At 39.4% G+C, this 25,689-nt stretch overlaps 1 protein-coding gene across 1 annotated transcript in view; it reads left to right on the top strand.

Moving 5' to 3' along the window:
• The first annotated feature begins 295 nt into the window (after positions 1-295).
• Positions 296-25,689, top strand: part of LOC137186447 (carbohydrate sulfotransferase 8-like) — a 191,428-nt gene continuing 166,034 nt past the window's right edge. Inside the window, exon 1 of the mRNA XM_067595399.1 lies at positions 296-852. The gene's annotated coding sequence lies outside the window, so the exon portion shown is untranslated. The remainder of the gene's footprint in view (positions 853-25,689) is intronic.

Below are 25,689 nucleotides of genomic sequence, written 5' to 3'. Positions count from 1 at the left end.
TGAAAGTCTTCCTCAGACATTCACATCCCCCCCTCCCACACACACACACACACACACACACACACACACACACACAGTGGCACTATTTTCTATATATATATGTATATATATCTATATCACATCTCTGATAAAAGGAGATACATCTACTGTCAACTCTACGCCGCCTCTACTGTAGCTCAGTTGCAGTAGGCTATACACCTGCAGCGAGGGTAAGAAATTGGAAAAGAAAAGACTGGTTATAATAACGATGAGACGCGGAACTCATCCATATTAGAAGAGTCTTTAATGAACTCTGACCGTAAAAGACACTCCTCCTGCTCCCGGCTCTCACTGCTCCGCTCCCGTACCCAGGCGCGGGAGGATATTCACAGTCCCGTCTTTATCAGTATCAGCATCGCCTTGAAGACAAAGAGAGCACTGCAAATGAAGATGAGCTCCAATAGAAGTAGAAGCCGGTCTTAAAGTCACTATTACTGCAGCCGTGCCCGCCTGAAGGCATACAGGCACCGGTCCTTTGAGACTCTTCGGGTATGCGCAAAGATGTGAGAGTAAAGAGCGAGAGGCATTGTGATTGGCCGTACTCTCTCTAAAAGCATCAGGCACAGCGAGTCATGTTTGCTCCAGCCAGAGCATCAACGAGGTGGCATCAAAATTGAAGGAGGCGTTTTCGTTCTGCACAGTCGATGCGTTCGCGGCGTCAACCATAAACTTGCATCATTTCCCCAAAGAGGCGGACGCGCTCTCCGCGGTGCTGAAACACAGAGTCTTGGCTGATCAACTAGTGAAGAAGGGGAAGATATTTTCACTTCGCCGCCTGTTTCCGAGCTTTATGGTATTTAGAGCCTCGACAAGGTAAGTCCAATGTATAGTGTACAGTAAAATGGAGATAAGCTGTTTTCAGTCATGTCTTTGTATATATTGTATTTCAGCCTCTTAAGCTTCACCGTCCACTCCAGGTTTTATGTTGACTTCATGTGTTGTCCCGAGTGACTGCATGTGTTTTATTTTAAAGTTTGATCTCACAGATCGAGTATAGCTAAAAAGTTTAAGTATCAATCACTGTTGAGTTGGTTGTTGTTGAGTATTGATCTGCAGATGTCTCAGATTGCCTGTTGAATTCACTCTTTATACTCGCCATCACTAAATGTGATTCTTTTGCTCCGCTTGCGGTTTAAATGCTTCCAAAAATCAATTTATGTTTTTATGTCTTTAAACAAAAACTTTGAAATTGATGATGAATGTCAGTGATCCAAATGCGATGCAAATACAGCACATATAGCATGATGTAAGACTGCTGAATGCATCACACGATGTGCTTAAGAGGTGTGGGGATATTAATGTGCAGTAAAGAGTCTTTGTGTTGGAAGGGGGGGGGGCTTGTGTTGCTCTCTCTCACCAGATAACTTCACGCAGCTTTTTGTTGTTTTTATTTTGGCTCCGCTTGCGGTTTCCGTGGCTTCCAAAATCAACTCATATGTTGTGTCTTCGAACAAAAGCTTTGTAATTGATGATGAGGGTCAGTGAACCACTCACACAGTTGTTAATGATTTTTTTTTTCTATCTTGGCAAACCTGTGGCTGGAGTACAAAATAGAAATAACCAGGACAGTGTTTGTATGTGCTGTTGTTGCAGTGTCACATAGAATTGGTGTGTTCGCTAGACTATAAAAATAGTGACTGCACGCTAACTGGCCTCAGGCTTATTTCGGGTTATGCTTCTTTTATAGCGCAAATGATTTCGCTCCAGCATCTTGAACACAACCTTAAGCTTTGTAATGACTTTAAAACTCTAGATACTTCCAGAGTGTTGTCCAAAAAAATCCAAATAAAAGCTACCAGGGCCAAACCAATCAAATGTAGTTCACTGGCTATCCAATAAGAAGGCCTGGGGTATGTGCCACTAACATAACATTTCCTACTTGTTTTCCTTTAATTTGTTGCTTTCACTGTACGTCGGTGGTCAATTAAAAAAAAAGATTGTTTAGAAAGATTAAGCTCTAAATGATCTTAAACAGTGTTGTAATTGCAAGTACTGGGACTTACTTGCTTTAATCAATTACCCTGTCGAACTGAGAGGGAGCGTGGGTGTCATCAAAGCAGAACAAGGCTCCTTTGAGATGGGAAAGTTGTGGCTGAATGACTGAAATTACGATTAACACTTGATTTCAAAGCCACGTTTTCCAGTTTTTGTATTGCTCAAACCAACCAGACACTTTATATCAAAGGATCATAAAACCACCATATAGAGCCAGGAGATCTAACATCATTGAATACAGCTTTCTTAGGTCCCACTACTGTTTAGAAGCTAGTTTGTGTTTTGCTCTTATGTGTAAGTTTAACACTTCATTTGGACATAGACTTAAATTTAAGTCTTACATGCCTTTACTAGAGAAGATTTTTTCTTAATCTAGCTTTACTTTTTTAATTAAGGCAGAGGGTAGCTGTAGACAGCTCCGTTTATACCTGAAAAGCTTGTTTGATGTACTTGACCAGTGTGCCACACAGAAGACAGGATTTTGATATTCACTCCTCATGCAAAGACAAACCCTCCACAAGATCATAAACAGAGCTGTAATTGCTAGTAAGTTTGCTCAGTGGCTTTAATCAATTACTGCGCCATCCTCCATCCAGAGAGATGGGGAGCGCAGGTGTCATCAAAGCAGAATGAGGCTCCTTTGAGGTGGGAAATGCGAGACTCAATGACTTCACTCAGCTGGGTCACTGGACACACAGCAGAGCTTTGACGCGTACAAATTGTGCTTGAAGATGCTGTGTTCATCCTGGGAGGCTCAGCGGCTGGCAGGGGACCAGCAGAGCGGGGACATTGCACTCCAGATGGCCCAGAGAGGCCAGAGGAAGAGAGCTGTCCAAGCCCAGCTGGGAGTAAGGGAAGCTGGACTGCCGGTAGTGTGTGTGTGTGTGTGTGTGTACTTGATTGTGGGAGGGAGACGGGATGAGAGAAACAGTAAAAGACAGAGAGAAAGAGGTTTGTATGAGGGTGTGTGCATGCTGAAGGAGTGATTGGGAGAGAAAGGGTGGGTGAGAGAACGCAAGAGAGAGAGAGAGAAATTGAGAGCGAATGAAACAGGCGCCTCTGTGTGTGTGCATGCATGGAAGTAGTGATAGGAAAAGTGTGGGAGGGAGAAGAAATAAAAGAAGATGAAGGAGCTCGTGTGTGTGTATGTGTGCGCGTGTGTGTATTTGTGTGCGTGTATTTGTGTGTATTGAGGGAGTGACAGGGAAGCAGAAAGGGTTGGAGACGCAGAAAATGAAAGAGAGAAAGAAACAGGCACATGTCTGTGTCAGTGTGTGGGAGGGAGAGAAAATGAAACTGGAAGAAGCAGGCATGCGTGTGTCTACGTGTTTGTGTGTGATTGCGGAGAAAGCATTACTGGGAGAGAGAAAAGGCAGGAGGGACCGAAAACAAGAAACGAGGAAGGAAAGGGGAATGTGTGTGTCCCTGGGAAAGTGAGCGTACGAGGGGTGAGAGAAAGCTAAAATGAAAAACAAGAAAGATCAAGCTTGTTCGGGGACAGGTATGGTGAGGGGGGTGCACACATAGGTGGTCTTAATATTGACATAGTTCTTCACTGATGATTTTAAGCGCAAATCAAAAGCTGCATGAAAAATTAAGAAGACATATAAAAGGAAGTGTTACCTTATGCAGAAATTCAGTGTTTCATTCAGCTCTGACCTCTGACTCTGTGATCCACTTTACTCACGTGCTCGTACAGGAGACATGTGATGCACAGTGATCATTGTGTATGTGCTTTATGGCACGTGGCTTCAGGTATATGACCTCCAACTGTGAGCTCAGAATCTGATATTCACTCCTCGGTCTGACTGAGAAGACATGTTGTATATGTGACATTTCATGTGCATGTTACATCTTCAAGGTGTCTCAATCCTTTTAAAGTGAGGCCACCTGAGAAAGAGTGCAGAACACATGACCACAAACACACATCAGCTTCAGAGAGATAACTTTGCCTTATTCTTTCCATTTTGGAAGCCGCTAGAGAGCAGATGGAGAGAAAGTGTGCTCTTTTCATTCTGCCACATCTGCTCTGTGATGGAATGGAGCATGATCTGCACTTTGATCACAATGAATTATTCCTATGCCTGGCTATAAATATGGTCTGTCTTCAGCACCCAATCTCTCTTTCTCTCTCTCCTTAAACTAGGAATCTGTGCTCGCCTCAGAGTGCTTCTCTCCTGAGAGTGTCACAGCGGGCGTATTGCAGCTCTGGTTTTCTTCCTGACACTGTGAAGGAACCAGAAGCCCTACCTCAGTAGATAGCTTTATTGGAGAAGTCTGTGTCTTACCAGGAAGATTTATAGACTTAATACAATACAGTAATAGCACTATTTTTGTGCAAACAATTGAATATGAGAAACCACAAAAGCATCTCCTGTTCTTAAAGGATGAGGCTGTTTTTCTTTATTTTTCCCTTTTGACAAGAAATCCCACAAATTGACCAAAACTGTTACCATTTCTGTCTGTGGAACTCAGCCTCAAGCGCATTCATTTTTATATTGACAAAAGATTTTTTTTTTATTTAGAAAAAAGTTAAGTAATTTCCCAAAACATGTGAACATTGAAATTCTTGACAAATCTCTAACAATCTTGTCGTTTTAACTCCATTTAGGGTAAACTGGTAAAGTCTTTGCCAGATTTGTGTGTTTCTTGTAAAAAGTGGGCTACTTTGATGGAGAGTGAAAGAGTGAGATACTGTACGATGCATACTGGGGTAACCCTTTAATTTACAGGCCATTAATTACATAGTTCACATAACTACTACAGCTATCAATTCCTCTGAAATAACAGTAAAGTAAAATCAGTAAAATCAATACAATGACAAGTTGTAGTAGTAGAATTACTGGGAATTATTGTAAAGTATTAGTTAACCACAGAGTAAAATTAAAGCAGAATAAAGAGGTCTGGTCGGTAATTATATGGTAACACAGGTGGGTTGTTTCTGTAAAAGAGTTCACGTTACACTTTTCAGGCAGTGGAAAGGTAATGACGGTATCATTTCATGGTACCTGACTTGTGTTCATTTAGTATTTGGAAAATATTTACACATTTCATCCAAATGGGTTACTTGGTGTTACCTGCTAACAGCCTGTCCTTACAATGCAATAAGGGACATGAATGCTAAATACTCAGTAACTACCAAAGTATTATGTTAGACTCTATAGTAGCCTACACAGAAACGACCCACCTGTCTTACCCTGTATGTGGGTTATACCACTTACTATAACAATTCATTCCCATATAATTACCAACCAAAGCTCTTTATTCTGCCTTAATTTTACTCTGTAATTACCCAATACTTTACAATAGTTCCCGGTAATTCTACTACTACAACTTGTCATTATATTGATTTTACTGATTCTACTTTACTGTTATTTCTTAGCAATTTCTTCGCATTACTACATTATTATCTGCCTGTAAATTAAAGGGTTACCAATCTTGGTAGCTGCAGACTCTCAGGTGAGCTCAGAGAAATTTCAAGTAATAGCTGTTAGTGGCATAATGTGAGAATGAAACACATGTACACTCTTAAATATCTTAGATTAACATGAACACAACGAAATGTGAAATAACAGTTTAAAGAAATTAAAAAAAAAAAAAAAAAGATCCACCACACAAGTCCTTTTTTGGGGAAATTATAGATAGACAGACCTTGTCAGTTGGATGAGTTCATTGTTTTGTGGTATTTGTTGACAATAAGGAAAAATTCACAGGTCTTGCATAAGCATTAATGGCCATGATTCAACATATAATACATATATAGTACCAATGAAAGCATAATTTATTATCACGGTTGTAAAGTTGAGCATTCTGGATACATATTTTATAAAGTTAGCGTTCTATGATTCATTGCCTGATTGAAATACAAAACTGGGAAGAAGACCATAATTCATTGGAACACCACCAAACCGGACCCAGCCAGCTGTACTGGGATTGACTGTGTGTTAATACATCATGTCTGATTCACAGAGCTGACTACAAGCTCTTGACTGGCATAATGAAAATGCCTCTGATGTGTCAGGAGCAAACTATACTACAATTCTTATGAGAACATAGAGGTAGTGACAAAGAATGGCTTCAGGCTGTGTTTTAGGAACAATCACCAGAGACTGCATCTACGTCTTTGTATATATCAATGCATCCCACAGGGACGGGGTATGTTTCTTTTCTTAGCATCACTGCTTGTGCCGGAGAGTTTAGCTTGATTTTAATACAGCAAATTCCTAGTTCCCCTACACAGCACCTTTACACCATCTCACAGCCCTTAACCAGAAAGTATGGCGCTATCAACCTATCACCTCTAATGGGAACAAAAGGTCAGTCCTTAATTATTCATTCAGGATGTCAAACAATGCTTGCCGGCTGTTATTTAGGGTGGGGGAGACCCATTGAATAATTCAGGGGCAGGATTCTCTTTCCTCCGAAAAGCAGCGCAGTGGTTCAGATGTTTGCAAGAGTCTTATCTCCACACAGGAGCCCTCTGTCATTCCTGCGCTGACCTTGGCTGTCACTGCAACAGCAACATGGGTGGCACAGAAGGTGGCAGGGACTCGTGTTCTACCCGTATCTGCAGGCCTCCTCCACACAGTGAGAGTGAGTAGGAAGGACTACAGGGAGCTGGCTGCTCCTTGTCAGAGTTCCCCCAGTGTCTGTTTACAGTACACTATGTGCCATGCTGCACCGGGTGGGTGCCAGTGTATTAAAAAAAAAGCAGATTACTCTTTTATGATGAGTTATTCTGCTTTTCAGCCGAGGTATGTTTCTGTTTTGGTACACTAGCCATGTCAATTGCTCTTAAGCGGCTTTCTTAAGATGTAAGCAGTGTTTATTGCAGCTGAAGAGGCAAACGCAGATATTAATGCTATTAAAGTGCATTAAACTGAAGAATGCTGTAATGTGAGTCACTTCCTTGAAAGGATTAGAGGGAGGCTGGCTGCACGGGGAGGATTCAGAGCAGGGAGAGAAAGTGAAAATGTTCATCTTGTTACATGAGAGGCAGGAGGAAAAGAGAGGGACAGATGAGACGGAGAGAGTGAGGAAGTGTGTGTGTGTGTGTGTGTGTGTGTGTGTGTGTGTATGTATGAGAGAGAGTGAGAGTAAGCGAGAGAGAGCACCCTCATGCCAACGCTGCTGTCTCTGAACAATAACTGAAGCACATACACAGATACATGTCTATCAGGCTACTGATGGCAAACAGCCCAGAGGAAATCAAATGAGAGGCATGTTTGTCATTGTAAATGCAATCAGCAGAGTGACCCTGTCTTCCTACAATATGTAGCTGCTATCTTACTGTTGTCTAAAGTGTTGCAAACAACAAGGGCAGAAGGAAACATCAGGACTCTTGTAGCTTTGGAATTATAGATAAAATACAGTGATCAGTTATGCATTGAGGTACTATAGGGCTTCAGCTGCTTTAAATGATACTCTGAATCTGATGTGATTTTGTACAGCTGTCATCAAAGTTAAGACATCTTTTTGAAGACCCTTGGGCAAAGATTGAAATCACAATAGCGACAGTAGAGTTCTAATTTTATCCATGCCTGGCTAGACAATAAGCATGTATTGCTATCTCTGCCAGTAAATCATGGTTTTGTTTAAATTTGTATACTGACACATTGTAGAGTTGTTGCTGCAGTATTTTCTGTGTAGTGAACCAAAAGCAAGTTAGAGCTATGAAACATGCAGGCTACAAATTGTGATCACTGTGTGCGTGTGAAAAGTGTTGTGTGCCAAGTCTGAAGTGCACAAGTTTAAAATGAATAGTTGACTTTTCCTGCTACCTGGACTTTCAGTTCTGTTCAGCATGCAGGTTGATGAATTGGGGAATAAAAGCAGAATGTTATTTGGGGACTCTGATGCTCAGAGGTTAGTTTTTGATGTCAGTATTTATTTGAGAGATACAGGCTGACTGTATTCAGAACTGTTTATTACATACTACTGACAAACGCAGTATGCAGTGTGTTGTAAATACTGCATTCTGCATTTCATCGTAGTATGCAGTATGAAACTGTTAAATTGATTTAATTTGCAATATGCTAGGCCAGGAGAGGCCCTTGCCAGTATGCCTTGCGGTCATTGGAATCCCGATTGTGACACCAGCTCAGCTCAGTTCTGGTGATTAAACTTCAACACACCTACCTGACTGTACCGTGACAAAATAATCTCAACTCAAAGCTCACAAAAAATAAGCTAATTGACAGAGAGATGCAGTAAATTATGTTATTCGGTTTGTAATGTAGCTATAATAAAAAGCCAAACTGTGATGTAGCTTGATAAAATAAAACAAACTTTAAACTGATCTGTTCATTTTAATACATTTATATTCATTGAATTGTGCTGATGAAGCTTAATTTTACATTCAGACAAACTAATGTGGCAGCCACAATTGTTAGATCTATGAGACCAACATTTATCTTCCAAAAAGAATTATATCATATATCAAAAGGCTACAGAGACATTGGAGTCAGCGGTGAATCACCAAAGAGCTGCACAGATCAGTTCATTGGATCATCTGCTTCCCGTGATGACATCATGTCTACGGTCCAATCATCTCAGGAGTCGGGCTGCTAGGGACTGAGATGACGGGCTGTTCTCACCCGGCCAGTGGCTCCTCACATCTCCAAAAATGTTGCAGCAAATTTCCAAACAGGCAGGAATCTACATGGTTACTTTCTTGCCTGAAAAAATATTGAAACTTAATAAAGTGACATATTAACAGTCCTACAACGAAAATTACAACAGCTTTTAGCCTCAAAATCTCCGCCATCACTGCCGGTTGGGGACGTATTACATTTGTGATAAACAATTTTCATTCAACAGTAGCTGTTATGATCAATACAGTCATGTGATGCAGTCACTTTGCTTCAGTATACCTCATTGTGTACAGTTTGCTGGTAATAGTATAGTAATCGTTCATTTAGTAGTGTGCAGTACATACTGATTGAGTATGTAGTAGGCAGTACGTTAGCAGATGATTTTGAACACAGCCACAGCCCTTATTTCCACTGTACTGTGTGCTGAGCAGTGACAACGCTCATTTATCTTTGTGCTGAAAAAAAAAGGTTGGGGAGAAGCAGGTGTCATCAGTGTGTCTCTGTAAAACTGGGGAGGATGTAGATTGGACACTGAAGGGTGTGGAGTAGCCTTTTCTCTCAGGCTGGCAAGGTGACGAGGTTGTTGCCAGGCCAAGTGCTCTTTAAATTCAAAGACAGCATGGTGCCTGGAAGACCCAGGACCAAGGACATGTTCATACTTGCTGCGAGCCTCTAGCTCCACTGTGGGCCTCTTAAAATGTTGACTCTTCTGGACCCACACATGCCCAGGTGCCAGGGTGTTGATCAATTAGGCCAGAGTGTTGCTGCCCAAGTTAATTACAGTAATTTATTTTGTCTAAGCTTGTCAGTAAAGACTTGGCAACACATTCATGTCTTTTTGGATGCAGTAGCTTGGTCTTAATTTGTACTGTAGGTGGGCCCAGATGGTTTGATCGTTCCCTGATAGAGCAATCAGGCAAAAACACCGATTAGAGAATTAATGCCAGTTAATTGAAATAAAATGGGAAATAAGAGTGGGGTATCTTTTTGTATTCTAAATATTTTGCAGCATTACCCTTTAAAATGTTGCAAATTGCGGGCAAACTCAATTTCGTCCTAAGCCTTGAGGTTAAAGCTTAAATTCAAGCTTAAAAACTTAAAAGTGCATATAAAAAGCATATAAACTAAATGGACAGCAGATCCATAGAGTTTTGCTGGTGGTTTAGTGTACGCAAGAAAAGATTTCATGAAATTTGAAAGATGTGGTGATTAAATGCATTAATTCCTTTCATCGTCCATCCACAACATTGTTCAGCTAGACACAATATCTGAGAAGAATACCATTAAGAAACTCCTAATCAGCACCCACTTCATACTGCTCTTTGTAAATGTAGTAATCATCATACAGCAATGCCGATAATTGAAATGTCTTAAATTGAATATTCAGATTTTTGTTAAATTGTCTTGAACATATTTATTTCATTTAAAAATCTATTGTCAGTTTTACGTAAAGGCTGAGATTGCCAGACAACATGAATTTAAAGTTGTTTTTCTATATTAAACTGTATATCACTAAATATACTATAGCTATATACTATATATTGTATAACTATATGCTACATATAGAGGAGTTTTAAGTCTGCATTCAACGTGTAGTTTTGTGTACAAGGCTTTAATTGACGATCATGTACACTTAGTGTGATGTTGCTGCAATAGGAATGCAGACCATGTGATGGCTGTGTGCTCCAGTAGACGAGTCAACTGAGAAACATATTTGAAGTCTCTTAAAACACGTTCAGATTTAGCTGTCAAATAATCTTGGTCCTTATATCAAATATTGTAGTACTACAAACTTTTGACAAATTACTGAGTCAAACCAATACATCAAGCCAATAAATCACTACAGGGAGCAAAGCTGGGGATTTGAACAAAGACTGACTGACATATAGCAATTACAGGTTGGGCTGTAAATAACACCAAGACATGGCATGTGTTTTACACAAATCTGCAGTTAGTAATTATTGAAACCAAGCAGAATATTCAGTGTGCATATTCTTCACTGTATTCACGATTGAACTAAAACATGTCATTTATGATTCATTGTTTGAAATAAATCATGAAAATGTCCTTAATATTAATTACGTACCAATTTGATCACTTTAGGTATGGTGTAATTTACCTTTAAACTGTTAATCATTCGATCTCTGAGTTTTCTTCTTAATTGAGACAATACAAACACATCTACCTTGATTGTTATTTAATGTTTATTGTTAAGTGATCAATTCATGCACCACCATAATTACATCCCCCCCTCATGAAGGAAAATGAATCCCATTTTTTTCTGTTATCTGCTTCTCCATATGATTAAACAAGAACCAGAGGCAGTGGGTGGCTCATTCAATTAGTGTTTCATTTGCCACATTTAATTACCCACAATCTCTGCCCTCTTTGACCCTGCAGGAAGCCTCATATGACTAATGAGTGCACTTACCTGATTTCCTTGCCTGGGAAATCACATCAGTGTCTGTTTCCCATCACCTGCTCACAGGAAGGCCATACAGTACATATATGGTGACGAAAGATTAAAGGATTTTTTGTGTGTGTGTGTGTGTGTGTGTGGGGTGGGGGGGTGGGGGGTGAGTATGTATTGACCAGGGCAAGGGTTTCAAGCTATACATTGAAAGCCCCTGTGATGCTTCCAGCTGCTCACCTTACTCCAGCCAGACACTTTGATCTTCCAAAAGCTCATGTAGCCACAAGCAGTCACAATACCTACCTTTCACCTGTTGAACAACCAGTGAGTCACATATTTGCACAAGCTGAAAGAGTGCTCTGAACTAGTTATTTTTCATTTTGCACGGAACTAGATTGATCTTCTAAAGTGGTTTCAAAACAAGTCTGCAACTTTTTTTTAGCTGGCTCACTTCACATGGAAATTATGCACCTCACACTTTGGACATGGTGTGTTTTAGATGGGAGGCTTTGCCCTTAATAAGCCCTATGTCTTTAGCTACAGTATCTCTACAGTATTGGACTGAATGATAATATCCTCCTTAGGTTTGATGGAAGATACCATGTATTTTACTGCCGTTCAGTTGTACTTCTGGTTAGCTGGCAAATGGCAATTAGATAAATTGCAAGTTTCGTAATTTTGCTTCATTGGGCTTTTATCACACTCACAGCTAGTGTGCACAAGAGAAAAAAAGAAGAGAGAAACTGGGAGAAAAAAAAGCCTTTTTGATTACAGTTTCTCACTGCTTTAACTTGTAGCTGCTGCATAAGATTTAAGAAAGAATCGCCTGCAGTAAAATGCAGACTGATGCACAGTAACTGCATGGCAGGGAACTATCATGGATATTTGTGCACTGCTGTGCTTTACATCACACCGCTCAGAGGTTGAATTATACAAATTTTTCTGGTTCTTTTTAAAAAACATGTTATTCAGCTGTGTATGCTACACACCCTCAGATTAGCCATGTTTTTTCCTTGGAGCAAAACACATTCTGTATATGAGAAGAATCTCAAGGTTAGAAACCAGTAGAATTCACCTGCTGAATACTTTAAGTGCTTTAACAAAAAAGCTATCATGTAGAGCTTTAAATGAAGGGATAAACATGCAGTTTGCAGTTCATTACACTGTGGCTGCATATGTGATTGTTACATAAAGAGCAGGACTCACAAGGTGACATCACAGGGTCTGTCAGTACTGGTGGACTCGGGGAGGGGGGGGGTTGGCAACTGTTCCCCTGGTGCCCCCAAGGACAAAAAAAATTACTGTGGTGTAGGAATGTGCAGAGGGCCCAGTATTTGTATTTGTATCTGTAGTTGTTGAGGCAGCAAAATTATTTGTATTTGTATTTGAAGTGGAAAGAGGCTTAAAAATCATATTTTTGTTTTAACTATGCTTTTAATTTTAGAAAATTAAAGTGTTACAATAAGTGTTCATGAATAAACTACCTTACGAAGGAGGTCCTCACACCGGGTCTCGAACTGGAGTCTCCCAGATCATAGACGACTGCGCTGACTACTGAGATAAAACTTTACTCATCACCTCATTGCAGACAAACCTCTTCCTATCTATACACCTATAACACAGAGACAGCACAGCGTGTAACCTGTAGGGAAGAACTTCAAAGGCGATTATTGCTTTGCACTTTTCATTTATTGCCTATTTTTTTACAACCTAACTTTGTGGAAAGAGGAAGAGAAACAACAGGTTATGAAGAATCCCTTGAAAGCACTTTGCATGTGTCAGTAGCTCATCTTTATCTGGTAAAGCTCTCATGTAGCAAGTGGATGTGACTCCCCTCATTGAGACCTGCTGATAGACGTAACAGTGGAGCAGAGGACAGAGACAGAGATAGCGATGTAACCAACCAACCAACCTGCACGCTGGTATATGACATCGTTTTTTTTTCTTCCCGAAAACAAATACTTTTTTAAAACATTTGTATGAAACAAATATTTGTAAAAAAAAAAAAAAAAAAAACACTATTTGTGCTCTGCCAAATAACGTATTTGTATTTGGGCACACCCCTACGAAGGTGCCCACACAAAGGAGAAAACATACAAAAGTTCTGTAATGATTGTTTAGTTATGTTTAAATTAGGATGAAATGCCCTATAGAGGGCCCCTACATGTGACAATCTGGAATAAAGTGTCCTCATGGTGCCCTTTTAGTTGAAGAAAATGTGATAGTGCTGTGTAAAGAACCCCAAAGGATGAGAAAATATGATGTGCCCTTTAAATGAAGAGGATGTAATGCAGTCCCCTATGATGCTGTTGTAATGGGGTAAGCTGGAGGTTCTATATGGGTGCCCTTCTAGTGAACAAAAAAAAAGGAAAAAGTGCAATTTGGGGTTCCCCTAAGTCTAACACACTGAGTGCAGAATTGGATGCCCTTTCAATGAAAAAAATGTGCCCTATAGGGTGCACTGTATGGGAGAAAAACATTGTGAAGTGGGGGTTCATTTGAATGTATCAGGTGCCCTTTATATTTTTTGTATTTTTAGTATCAGATGGCCTGAGTCTGCCACTGGCTGTCAGCTCCCTCTTTGATGTCATGAAGAGTGTGATTGTGAGTTTAAACAACTTGGATGGTGGATGGAGGATGTACAGTAATGCTTAATAATGCTGTAATAACAACACGTCTCACTGAGCATTTTACTCATAAGTTCAGTATTAATTTTTTTGACTTGCAAGACAACATGTCAACAAATTTCTCAATATGTTGACAGAAAACAAATTTCGGGCAGCATTATGTTTCTTGCAAAAGGTATTTGCTCTAGGAGTCAGAGTTGGTTTAAATGGTGCAAATAGTATTTTTGATTTGAAGTGTGTCAAGGGAGGTGTCTAACACCAGCAAAACTGCATGTTTTGCTCTCTTATAATTGGCATGGAAACAGTTACCACTAATTGGAGTCATGTCGGCGTAAATGCAACACATTAAAAACTTTATGGTCTTTGTGTTAAAATCAGTCTAAATGCACAACACTTACACTGTACAACACTGCTAAAAGTGATTGTCCAGTTGTCAAATGACAAAAGGTCATTTGACAACTGGAAACAGAAGTTGTTGCAGTGTTTATGGGCAATTCTTTCTTGCCAATTTTTAAGTTAAGAAAAGAAGCATGCCCTGCTATGCCATTTCTGCATGGGCGTTGAGGTGAAGGGCACCCAGGCTGAAGAACTGTGGCTATAAGATCAGGAAAAACTGAATTAACTTTCAATATGAGACCTTAGCTTTTAGCTATGTTGTTTCTTAGAGAACTTGGCCAGTGGAATGAATTTCTTGTGTCTTGTTATGTTATACACCTGCTGTTAAGCACATTAAGCAGTGGAATATTTCCTCAACATAAGTGCATCACATTCAATTTTAATGAAGGGTGGCTATTAATATTTAAGATTAAAGATTCAAACATTAGTGTCTGAATGTAAGCTCACTGTTGATGTCTTTAAATGACTGTGATAAGTAAACTCTTGTCTGTGCTGTTTAACACATATAATGATCCATTTATGCAGCCATTGAAAATTCACATTACCGTTCAATTACTGTTAATCAGCTCCTTATCAGATATGAGTCTATTATCCTGTGGCAGTTTGAGGCTGGTATTAAAGCAGGTATTACAGAGGGTACATCAGGGCCACATGTTGAGCCAAGAAACTTGATTACACTCATTCAAAATAACCCCACATTACCATTTTACTTTTACTGTGCCTGTATTTATTTCGTCAGGTTTTTACTTATGGTTGATTTTGTAAATTAATCTAAATGGATTGTGCCACTTATTTCATATTTAACATCTTTATATCTCTCCTAGATATTATGTTTTTATACTATTCATTTGCATTGCCAAATAGGTTATCGAGATAACTGAAATTGCATGCTGCTTTGGTCATGTTCCTTGGCAATTTTTTTCAAGTGAGGGAAGTGTAAGATTTGTTAACTGCATGGAAGCACCAGGTTCGCATCCTGAGTCCCACATGTAGCAAGGTTAAGAAGGTTCGGTTAAGGATAAGAAAAGACTGTAGTTTTGCTTAAATATTAATAAAGCAAACATGTCGTGTCTCGCACTTCAAGACAAACAACTGACTTTTTCAATATTTAACTAAAATCATAATCTTTACATAACCTTAATCAAGTGAGTGCCTAAACATAACCATGTTTATACGTGCTTTATTTGAACAGATATTGTAGGAAAACAAGTAAAATACATTGTCAGTGAACGCCAAACATATTTGCTTTTGCAAATTAGTACCATATAAACATAAATTCTATGGAAACAAGGTGGTGAAGGTAGGGTGAGCATGCATGCTCATTTTCAACACAACCTTCCTCATCATTTATTTAGGTGAACTGTACAGTAGATGTTCACACCTGGGAGCTGCCCAACCACTGCCACTGCTGGCGTGTGAACACTTAATAAGGGTTCAGAGAGCATTACTCATTCCCTTTCCCTGGCCAAACCTTCCCAGCTGCTTCAGGAAATCAAACCGGCACCTTCTTGATCATAAACTTGCTTTTGTTACCTGCCTGCTTGTTTCATATGCTGTATGATCCTGCTTATGTTTGAACCTCTGACTTCTTAAAAACAAGCTCTGGGCTTAGTACTGGTGCACTGGTGACACGTGTCCACTTACAACATGTCAGCAGTGTCTTCAAGTTCATGTTCAAAACTTTACTGGCATGTCAGCCAAGTTGATAGGAAGGTGCAGACCTAGTCAGTCGCCTCTCCGGCGAGTACAGAGGCTGCCCTGTCAGATCTTTGCAAAGACTTGAACTGCTCACAGACTACTGTGCTCATTGTTGCTGGAGACTTCAATCAGGCTAACCTTAAGAAGGTTATGCCTGACTTTCATTGACTTATTGACTGTGCCACAAGGAGAATAAACACTCTGGATCACTGCTACACGGCATTCAAAAATGGCTACAGAGTGGAATTGCTACCTGTGTTCAGGAAGAGCGACCATGCAGCCATCTTGCTGAGGTCAAAATATCAGAGCCAATCAGAGGCTGCCCTGCAGGGTGCACTACATAACGCAATCTGGAAGACCATCATCGATGTCACAGAGTGGTGGCTGTGGTGGATTTAATTTGTGAAACAACACACACAACTGTACCCAAAACTACAGTAAAATAATTCCACAACCAGAAACCATGGATTACCAGAACCATGCGGGATGCCATCCCTCTCCTTGCTGATGCATCTCTAGCAAATGAGCACAACTTTTATGCTTGTTTTGAGGCCATCGGCAGCCAGCAAGCAAAAACAGCTCAAGCAGAGGTTAATGGATAGGTGGGTGCACCTTTCACACCTATCACCCTTTTTGAGCATGACATCAGGAGGGCTTTCAAGAGTGTGAACACAAGAAAGCAGCAGGACCAGACAGTATCAGTGGGCGGGTCCTCAAACTATGTGCTGACCAACTAGCGCTGGTGTTCACAATGGCATGCAACCTGTCCCTGGCTCAATCTGTCATACCCATGTGCTTCAAGAAGTCCACAATCATTCCTGTGCCCGAGAAAACAAGACCAGTCTGCCTGAACAACTACCGCCCAGCGTCACTCACCTCTATAGTGATGAAGTGCTTTGAACGACTGGTCAAGGATTACATCTGCTCCTCACTACCTAGCACACTGGATCCACTACAGTTTGCCTACCGTCCCAACCAATCAATGGAAGATGCCATAGTACACATCCTCCACATCACCTTATCTCACCTGGACAAAAAAGGGAGCTATGTGAGATTACTGTTCATTGACTATAGTTGAGCATTTAACACCACAGTTCCTTCCAGGCTCGTCATCAAGCTCAAGGACTGAGAGGGGTCTTCCTGCAGGGCTCCTCTGTGGAGTCTCTTCTGATGCAGGCTCCGCTTTCAAGTCAGCTGCACTGTCAGGACAGGAAATAACAAACAGATTTTCTTTTTTACTTCCCCCAAAGGACGTAACTTAAGGCATTCTTGGTTGTTTTCTCTACACTATGCCTTGTGACAACGGTAGGTGACTGATTTGCATTATCCAAATCACTGTGTGTTTGGCTTTATTAAATGTTTTTGTAAAGCGTTCAGCAAGGGTATAGGTCTGCATTTGCCTTAAGATATTGACCTTGATGCTGAGATGGGTTATTTGTCGTCCAAAAGAAGATAAAATAAAGATTTAATGTTTTTCTATTGTTCAGGCTGTTTGGTGCAGTGGAAAATGTATACTGAAATGATCAGCTGTTTTCACACTTAAACAGCGTGCTAAGACTTTGCTGGCTGTATGAATTAATCTTATTTGAATTGCAGTTCTGAAAAGCATTTGTTTGCTTTTTGTTTTTTTGTCAGATCAGATCTGAGCTGTGTGATAGCCTTTTAATGGTGCGACTTAAATATAACTGCAGAATTGTGCAAGTATTGGATATCAATTTATTTTAGAATTTTACAGTTTAATGTGATGACCCAACATCAACAATATTTGAAACCAGCAGTTGAGTTCATAAACTGGCGCTATAAAGAACCTACTGAAATGGTATGTGTGTGTCTGCATGGAAATGTTTGTTCCTTACTGAATTACTTGTAAGGTGTGTGTTATGCATGAAAGAGGACCATATTTACTATATTTATCATTTTGATAGCTAACTATTTAGCTCTGCAGCTGTCTTTTCAATTTTAGAAACCTTTCCCAGTCAATAAATCCTGGACCATGGAAAGAGACAACTGGTTTGGAAATAGAGGTATTAGTATACAGTAAATAATTTATAATAATTATAATTTATATTTAACAGATTTGAAACCATAAATAAACAACTGCCTAAACAACTGCCTAGCATGTCAGAACTCCTTTCTGACATGCTGATTTCATTCTCTGTTGGCTTTATAGATATTAACATTAAATTATTAATGTTTTATTCATAGTATGCCCTTTACACCGTACTGGATGTCCCCTATGATTTCACTGTTATAAAATCCCTTAATGACATTTAATCTGACATACAGTGCTAATAATTTTTTTTTTTTTTCCTTTTTCAGATGGACATGTCAGCTTTGCGAAAATGGTGGTGTGTTATGCTGATGGAGAACTTTGACTTTGGAAGGTGAGACCACAAAAATTTTGACATTTGATTACACAGCACTGTCTCACTGTTTATACTATGGTACATTTATTTTTTCTTTGTGTAACCCTTTTTGTTTGAGCCATGGCAAAATGTTTGCCCATTGGATGTAGACATCAAAAGCCCTCCTTCAAGATGAGGTGCCACCAGTGTTCAGACTGAAAAAAAGGAATTTGGATGACATCACTGAGGTCAGATTTTTTTAATGCAGTCTATTTTGCTTGAGTTGTATTTGTATTTTTCCTTTGAGACTACTCTTACACCGATGTTTCAATTTTCCTATTTGTTCCACCAGTCCGTCTTTAAAATTAAATTTACCCTGGGAATATTTACTGAACATATTTTTCCTCAGTAACAGATCAGAATATGTCTATGATATATATATATATATATATATATATATATATATATATGTATATGTGTGTGTGTGTGTATATATAAATATATAAATATATATATATATATATATATATATATATATATATATATATATATATATATATATATCATAGACATATTCTGATCTGTTACTGAGGAAAAATATGTTCGGTAAATATTCCTAGGGTAAATTTAATTTTACACACACACATATATATATATATATATGATACTGTTGGCGTAGCAATTATACTATAGGAAGACAACCTTTTCTCTCTCTCTCTTTTCCAGGACCATACATGACTACAAAAAGGCAGCAGAATGGTTTAAAGCAAACCAGTATGTGTTTTCAGCCCAAGTGGAGTTGCCCAATGTACTGATAATGGGGGAAGAGGAATTGGCAGAGGCTGCACAGCTGTATGGAAAATTTTGGGTTGAGGAAACATGAGGGCCTGGACAACCATGAGAGCCATCTTGGAGAGATTCAAGTTTGTATTTTACAACGTTGAAGACATGTGGAAGTTTGTGAAGAAATTAAAGATAGCCAGTGGTATTTGTTGTACTGTGAATGGTGGATGGACAACAACTAATGACTCTGAATACAAGTAGTAGCACACCACTATTGTTGTGATATGTTGTGTTTGCTGAATAAAGGGCAACAGAATGTTTGATCATTTTGTCAGTTTGTGTGTTTTTTGCTTTGTTTTGTTTTTTTAATGGAACACTTAATAATTCACTTTTATTATACCAACAGAGTTTATTATTTGATCATATTTGCCCCCCTGCCCCCCAGGGCAAATTTAAGTCTTCCAGTAGCACAAGGACAGAAATAGCACAGACAAATACAACCAAATATGAAATGAATGGTGGTTAAGAATAAGAATAGAAAATAAAAATACACAATTCTTATTCTTAAAATGAAAAAAAAAATCTAAAGTCAAGCAATATACATAAACATAAGCCAATAGTGGAGTATAATCTAGAAGTTAAATAATAGTGAGTAAAGTGGCAGCAAAGCATAATATATGAAGGAGCTAGGTGAAACCATCTACCGTAATGGCACACAAGAGAATAGTGTATATGATGAATATAAGAGGCTAATTAGTTTAAGAACTTTTAACTAACTATTCATTGCTTGCATAGTTAAATATTTATTGGCCTCTTCTAAAGATCTTCAGGTTTACAGTACAAGCAGACACATCAGCTTCTTGTGTCATATTAAATATCCACAGTTATCAGTTTTTCATATTAAATTCAGCTGACTGCAGTAAAATGCCATAGTATATTATTCTTCAAAGATAAATTATGAATGAGAAGTATGTGTGTGTGTGTGTGTGTGTGTGTGTGTGTGTGTGTGTGTGTGCGGTGTTTTGAGAAAGACAGAAAGACAGACTTAAGCTCCAATTTTTCAATCAATGAGCTGGATGTTTTGCTAAGAATTGATGTCGCTAGGCTATATGGACAGAGTTTATGTCCTATTTTGACAGAATAAATCAAAAGCATGTGTAAATAAGATCCTGTTACTGGTATAATTATTGGATTGATATATGTTGCCACACTGGCATAGACACTCACATTTAATGCAACGTAGACAGAATAGGCAAAATCAATATATATGCTACATTTAAGAAATGAATAGATTTCATGTTACAATGTTGACTAATTAATTAATTATTAATCAATGACAAATTTGCTCCCACCAGAAGTGTCCACACCATTTAGTATTTTTTGCGTGCATTTCCTGTCCTGACAGTGGAGCTGACTTGAGAGTGGAGCCTGCACCTGAAGTGACCCCACAGAGGAGCCCTGCAGGCAGACTGTCTTGCAAGGACCAAGGATTAAACACCTCATTGTGCACGTGGATCCTTGACTTCTTGACAGTCAGACCCTCAGGTGGTGAGGGTAGGTGGACACACCTCTTCTACCCTCATTCTTAACATCAGAGCACCCAGGGCTGTGTTTTGAGCCCTCTGCTGTACAAACATGACTGCGTAGCCACTTTCGACTCCAACACCATCATCAAGTTTGCTGATGACACAGTGGTGGTGGGCCTGATCACAGAAAACAATGAAAATGCCTACCTGAAGGAAATAGAGGACCTGACCTGCTAGTGTCAGGACAGCAACCTACTCCTGAACGTCAGCAAGACTAAGGAGCTGATAGTGGGCTTTGGGAGGAAGCTGGGAAGGAACTACACCCTCTTAATATCAAGAAGTCCTCGGTGGAGGGTGTGGACAGCTTCAAGTACCTTGGTGTCCACATCACCAAGGGCCTGACCTAGACACTGCATACTGACTCAGTGGTGAGAAAGGCAAGGCAGAGACTATTTCACCTACTCCTGCACCATCGAGAGTGTCCTGACAGGGAACATCACTGCCCAGTACAGAAACAGTACTGAACAGGACCACAAAGCCCTGCAAAGAGTGGTTTGTTCAGCTGAACATACAATAGGCAGTGCTCTACCCTGCCTAAAGGATATTTCACCAGAGGCTGCAAGAATAAGGCTAGGAGAATCATTAAGGATCTCAACCACCCAGATAATGGCCTTTTGTAACTCAGATAAAACTGATACAAGACGGGAAAATATGTTTCAAGTGTAGTTGGTCCTTTTAAAGAATTTTGAAACAACTGATGAACTGATGATCAGATGAGTACATTTATTTTGAAGCACAGCAGACAGGCATCACATCATGTTGGTTGGTGATTATTGCGAACCCTTAGAGGAAAGCTGGAGAGCTGAAGTTAAGCTTTGATGTGGTTGTTTCAACTTCCTTTCTTTGTATTTCTGGTTGTAGAAAATTGTACTAAAGAATCTAAGTGTAAGGTCATTCTCTTCTTTATTTCATTTTCACAGTTTTCTACAAAACTGGAAATTAAGTAACCCAGAGTTCATACCGCAAACATACTGGCATATGTTCAATCACTGAGACTGAAATTTCACTGCTACAGCTGAAGTCATGGCCTCTTTCCTTCAGATACTTTTTCTTCATGGTCTCATGAATTTTGTGATGTATTTTCAAATACAAACATGTGACAGAGCCCTGGATCAGGACTGGCATGTAGAATGATGTAGAAACTGGATTGTGTTGTGGTTTGGACAGAGGATCTGTTCTATTCATTACTTTACTTACCATACATTTTATTTCAACAAAAGGTAGTTTTGAAGCTGTAATCACAGATTTAATGGCAGTTAGGATTTGACTAACCTTTCCACTTACTAAGGTGGGGAAGATGGTGCATCCAATTTGCGCTTTCATAACATAAATATAGTACAGCTACAGTAATGATGGAGAATTTGCATCACTACTGTCCATCATCTTTATTTCTTTAGAATTTCATCAGAAAACATTATGAGACATGTCAATTTCTCAAAGGAAATCAGAGTGCACGGGCAGCTAATTGAGAAGCACTTCTTGTTTGTGTGAATGGATAGTTACAACTGGCCACCCTGACACATCAAGTACAGTATTTGGAAGACAGCGACCTGCAGATTAAATGAAACCAAAAACCAACATTAAATCTTGACAGTCATCTGTTGCCAAGACACCTTTGTTCTCCAGACAAAGAGTGTTAGACTACTAAACATTTGTTGAAATATCACTAACTCACAAATACCACTACAAAATCTATTATGGAAAATGTAAAACACCACTGGTGTAGTTTAAAGACAAAGAAGGAAAAATCAACAGAACAGGTTTCTCCAGCAACACCTGCATCCATAATCCATGATTTGATCCGGTGAGGTTTCATATGTTGTTATGAAACAGTCTCACGTCTGAGAAACACATGATGCAATTCAAAAAAGGAAGGCACTAAAGCTCGGAATAGTGGGATCATACCACTATATATTTATAACTGCAGTCTCTCACAAAGAGCTGTGGTTTCCTGTGAAGTCTCACTTTGTAATCACATCCCCCACCTCAATATCCTCCCCCCCTGTTCTTGCACAGAAAACATTCTCCTCTTGTTTATTGAAAAAAAGTCTAACTTTGATCATTGACTCATCTTTTTTTAACATCCTGGTCATACATGAATACTATGTCAACACAGCAGTCATGTTGCCTTATGATAGTGACAGAATGGTTCACATAGTTTTCAACATAAGGAGGAAACAGTTACAGGTGCTGCTGATACACAGACAATAGCTTAAGCTTCCAGATCTCCCAGACAGCTTGTAGGTTGTCAGTCAACAGTGGCAAACCGACCAAGCTAGCAGAAATGTTACTAGCCACAAAAGTTCCCAACAAGCTTCTTATGTTTAGTGTAATAGGTCAGTGTTCATTCTGTTCCCAGCTAGTGATAAAAATGATCTGTTGAATAATAGGTTTACAACCAGGGGTGGACTGGGAATCAAACTCGACTCAGGACCTTTGACTCATGATACATTAAATAGAAACCCTGTTACAATGTTGTATAATGATAATCATAATGTATCTATATTATTGTGTCACATTATAATTATTCTGGGTCAGACCATATTGTGATTTTATATCTGTAGCTGGTTGTGGACACAATATCAGAATCACCTTTTCCATACAGTACAGTCCACTACAACACTACCACAAGAAAGAACTATATTTTTCCCAAAAATGATATATACTAAGTGTATATACCTTAGTCAACACACAAACAACACATATTCCAGCTCCTCATTCAGGCCTCCTCCCCTCTTAGACATTTCTATTTCTATTCTAAGAGGGGAGGATATCAACGAGAGAAACTGTTACAAAGAGAAACATTTTGGATCTTCAAGTTAAGGGCCATTACGGGTCCAGGCCTGAATGAGAAAGAGGACCTGTTTTTTGATAACTGCATTTGAAAAGTAGCACTCCTCAGCCAATATATTGGCATTTACTCTCTCTATGAAGGTCAAAAGATACTTCTAGATACTTCCTGCCAGGTAACTGAATGTGATTGGCCAGGGAGGGTGACAGGGAGACAGATGTAAGGGGGGTGAAGGCCACTCAGAATCACATTGGCCCAATCTGCTCATCACCACAGCACAGCACACTCTTTCTCTCTGTTGTGCTTCCTTTTTAAACCATTGCATCAGCCCAATAAGTGTAGTGGCCCACCATTAAAACTCACAGTACTCCTGATAGCCAGCCCACCCTGGTCTACAGCAACACAAACAGCTCTGTGAGGCTTTACTTCAGAACAGAGATGGTATGAGTCTTGCAGGTATTTTGTCATACACCAAAGTTTTGGGCAAATTGTAATTTTGACTAAATGATGGCTCTAGATGTAAAGTTTAGGGATTACCAAAGTTATCACAATTCACCATGAGGGCAGCACAGATGTCTGTATCAAATCCAAGACATTTCACTTAAAATCACAAATGTGAACCTGCTGGTGGTGCTGGAGAAAAAGTCACCAAAGTCATCCTCTGGGGACCATGATTGTCTGCAAAATGTTATGGTAATCCATCCAATAGTTGTTGAGATATTTCAGTCTGGACCAAAGCAGCAGCAGGGGACGGGGCACCACGCCCCCCCGTAATATATGAAATATGGAAATTTGTCCTCCCCAATATTTGCAATTAACCAGCCACATCATCAGATCCCTCCAAACGCTGAAAAAAGGCAAATTTGTTCTCCTCAATATTCGGTGTTAAACTCACAAAACACACTAAATGCAAAGCTTTCACTGAACATATCCTGCTTCACATTGGTATACATGTCAACCAGTAAACACAACAGCTGTGCTGCTCTGTTCTGTATCATCCCAGGCCATGCGCAAATCAGACTCACAGATCTACACAAACACACATCTAGTAAAACACATCTGGTTGGTTGTATGTCAGTGTAACAGGCTGGAGGATGATCCTTTTCACTCAGTCACTTGTCTTTTGAAAATTGGGTTTGTAGTTGCTTTTTCACTAAACTGTGTCGATGTTAACTGATCGTTGGTGACAATCCTGAAACTTGTGTGTACACTGGGGCACACATGGTCCTTATTGTTCCATGTACTGTGTTCTGGGTTTCACTGCACATCCAACATGTAGCTAATGTTAAAAGTTAATACTGGATATACAGAGAAAAACCTAGTGCTTCATAGTTTTCACAATATGAATTAGTTTATGGACTTTGTGCCAGGTGTGTGCACATATGGAAAGAAGCCTGACTGACCGATGAGGCAATTAGTCACTTCAAAATCACATTAGGCTGTTAACATCAGGAGCAAAGCTGATGCTGGTGTGACAGAATACCTCAGATGCTATTATTACAATACAGGCTCATTTCCCAGCAGCAACAATGACAGTAAGTGATTTATTTTAATTTGGTAATGGCTATTCCTTATGTAACCTTAAATAACTGTAAATAATTTGTTAGGTTATATCTTAATGGGTGTCAGTCTGATATGTGGACAGACACCAGTATATCCAAGTTCTTTGACTAGAATCAAACTTCAAAAATATATGAAATGTGTCTTTCTCTGTTGTGGATGGTAACAAAATATAACATTATCACAAAGGTTTAAGTTGTATTTCAGCTAAAAAGGTTTCTGTTAACATTTTTTATTCTGCTTCTCAGTTTATTCTGGCAAGCCACCAGCAGGCTGATCTCAGATTACAGGACTGGTAGCTTCAGCTAATATCCAGTATCCATCCAATATCCATAAATAAGAGTTGGCAAATAATACCACTTCATGTTAAAAATGCAAAGTATCACTGAAAGGGGTTTACTGGTAAATGACATCACATTATCACTGCTTGCGCTTGGAACTACAAAAAGCAATTTATTATGCCAGTCTTCAATATGGTACATCAATACTCAATATATAAATGCAGCCTGACATCATTATGGTTTACGCAGCGTGACCATGTTTATTAACTCAACCAGTCTGTTAAAAGCTTTATATCAAAGGATAGCGAAGGTACATGAGGGTCAAAAGATCTAACACCTTTGAGCAAGCCCTCAATGCTGTTTAAGAGGCAGTTTGTATTTAGCCTGGAGGCTTCAACACTTATTTGTGCTCATTTCGCAGAAGGAACCGAATCTTAATTGCAGTCCAGGGTGAGGTTGGGGTAGATAAGGGGAGTGTGTGAGGCTGGTTATGGGTTAGAGGTCTTGTGTTTTTCTTTGATACGTATGTAATATATATATATATATATATATGTTGAAGTCTGTTTTTCCTATGTCCTTTGG

The sequence above is a fragment of the Thunnus thynnus genome, chromosome 1 (assembly GCF_963924715.1).
Source record: "Thunnus thynnus chromosome 1, fThuThy2.1, whole genome shotgun sequence".
NCBI lineage: Eukaryota > Metazoa > Chordata > Actinopteri > Scombriformes > Scombridae > Thunnus > Thunnus thynnus.
This window is presented reverse-complemented; position numbering and strand designations above follow the sequence as displayed.